The following is a 2,851-nucleotide window of genomic DNA, read 5'->3' on the forward strand; positions in this document are numbered from 1 at the left end:
TTTTGTCACGAATTGACTGACCCAATATCAAAATTCAGACAACTTACATTTAACTATTGCGACAAAGTATATAACACTCAACTAGAGAAGGTTTGTACTAGCAGACATGCTAACTTGTGACATGAGTCCCGCAGCAGCCACGCACTTGTAATCATCGAGTATGGAATATGCTCACGGCTTCCATTACAACCAGAACGCCACAGGATCCCGCAATTCATGGATCTCTGACGGTGTAGGCAGCTGGTAGCACCGAACCCGGCGTGGTGTGACTGGTGTCTCACTCCGCAGATCTCCTTTCTTGTCATACATGAGAGAGAACGCCGTCAATCGAAGCCCATAGCGAGGAGACGACGGTGGCATGACCTCCTCCGCCTCCGGCTCGTCACCAACAGAGCTGCCGGCGGCATCGTCTTCAGCAACGGAGAAGTACTGCACAAGGCAGAAGCGTGCGACTCCCACGTAGACAAGGCTGGCTCCGACGTGTTGCTCGCCCGGGTCCTCGCAGAAGAGCTTCTCCTTGCTGAGCTTCCACGCCGGCGGCGACTCCGTGTTGCTGCTGGGATCGACGGACACGACGTCGCAGGAGCACAGGTAGCCGAGCGTGTCCGGGGAGTCGCCGGAGAGCCCGACCCAGGCGTCCAGCCTCGGGTCGAAGTGCGCACGGCCAGCGAAGGGTAGCTTCCACTCGCCATGGCGCCTCCACGCAGCACCCCTAGACGCTGTGTCGAGGGAGTAAGTGGCGGCCTTGGAGCTGACGAAGACGGTCCGGCCGTCGGGGTGCGCGCAGTGGGCGGTGATGTCCTCCAGATCGAACGGAGGGTTCGGAGCCTATCATGGGACCACCATCCCCACAGACACGGGCGGAGCAGCTCCGAGGAGTCGTCGTCCAGGGCGGCGAGCTTCCCGCCGACGGGTAGATACATGGGCCAGGTGGGTCGCGGGCCGTCGCGAGGGACGAGGGCGACGCACCGCGTGCGGACGTCGAAGACGGGGACGATGCGCTCGCACTGGATGGTATCCATGACCATGATCTTGTTGCCTTTAGCCGCGAAGAACCTGCTCGCCAAAGCCTCAAGGCGGACGAGAGCCCTCGGTAGGCGCTGCGCCGTCGCGTGGCCGTCTTCATCCGGGGAGGAAGGAGTGTCCGACGGTAGATCGAACTTGCGGAGGCCGTATATCGCCTCCCCGTCGTTCGTGACGAGGTATAGGCGCCGGCGGCGACGCTTCCCGCCGACGCGCCCGTCCGAGGGTCGCTTTGGCATCCTCCCCTGTTGTTTCAACTTCTGTAGTGCCGCTTCGATCGAACTCGAAGACGGCGAGTCCGGCCGATGTCCGATGTCGGATGCGAAGGCGGCGGAGATGGAGTAGCGAATAGCGATGCCGCACGTCGACGTGGCTCTTTCTTCCGCTAGGGCTATTTTTTCTCCCCTATGTATTGCGCGAGAGATCCTTTGGTTCTCGCCCCGGCGCTCCACGAACGGGTCGGCCCAATACTGTTGATACGGCAGCGGTTTTAGAAAAGTTCCTGGACCGGTTTTAGAACATTTTGTGTTGTTTTTTTCTTCCTTTTCTATATGTTTTTTTATTGATTTTTCATCAGATTTTTGATTTTTTCTGTCAATACATGCCTACCTTTTCAACACCCTTTGTACTTTTCTTGTGTACACTGAAACATTTGTTATACATATTGATTTTTTTTGCATGATTAACATTTATTATGAAATAAAAGTTAAAATTTAAATGTTTTCTGTCAATACATGTTAATTTTTTTTAAATTATACAGAAAATTATTTTAAACTATGCAAACATTTTTTTTGCATTGTACTCCCTCAATCCCGAATTAATTGTCTTAGATTTGTCCAGATATATCTAGACACGTTTTTTTTTAAATCAAAGAAGACTTTATTCAAGATCAGGTGCATTTTACAGAAAGGATCTAGACACGTTTTAGTGTTAGGTACATCCATATCTAGAGAAATCTAAGACAACTAATTTATGATGGAGGTTATATAACAATTTTTGAATATTTTTTCTGAAATGTATGAGCATTTTTTAATGTAAGTACATTTTTTGAGTTACATAAATATATTTAAACATAGTACAATTTCTTTTTAAAATGTCACGTCGATATATTTTCAAAATGCCTTACCATTTTTAGAAGGTCACAACGTTTTATTGAATGCTATTAATTTTTTTTAAAGGTGACAAACATAAGTGCTTTTAAAGAGGTAGATGCCGCATGATATAAAGCGGTTCAGTTTCCATTTTGGTGTAAGGCTGTCGCTTCGGCTCCGCACACCACATGTACTGTAGATAGGATAGGGGGAAGTGGCAGTTTAAGGCATTGTACAATACAAGGTGTTTAGGCGAGATGCTTAGAGAAATAAACCAGTCTTTCCTTGAGCATCGGTGCTTATTTGTACAGGATAGACACTTAATTATGTGTCTCTCTTGTAAAAATAGACACTGGTGCTTCAGAAAAATCCAATTTATTTTTCTAAGCACCTACATTGTACAAGGCCTAACCGGAAAACATCCAAAGAGATAAGCGCCGCACCGAAACGGTTTTAATGTTGGTTGTGGTCAGTCGCAGTCAAGGACATTGGTTTGACCACGAGCCCTTTCAGTTAGTACACTTGTGAAGACTTAGAACAGATTGGATGTGAAAAAGAATAGAGAGGTAAGGGTGATAAAAACCAAATTAAAGAGATAGCAATGAGTGAATGCAATAAAGGACAAACATCATATCAATCTAAGGCAGTTGAAACAAACGAGTAAAAACCAATTTGAGGTGGCATTACCCAAAAAACAGGTGGCCAAAAAATTAAAAGCCACATGAAACATGATGATT

This window comes from Triticum aestivum, chromosome 5B, assembly GCF_018294505.1.
Source record: "Triticum aestivum cultivar Chinese Spring chromosome 5B, IWGSC CS RefSeq v2.1, whole genome shotgun sequence".
In the NCBI taxonomy this organism is placed as follows: Eukaryota; Viridiplantae; Streptophyta; class Magnoliopsida; order Poales; family Poaceae; genus Triticum; species Triticum aestivum.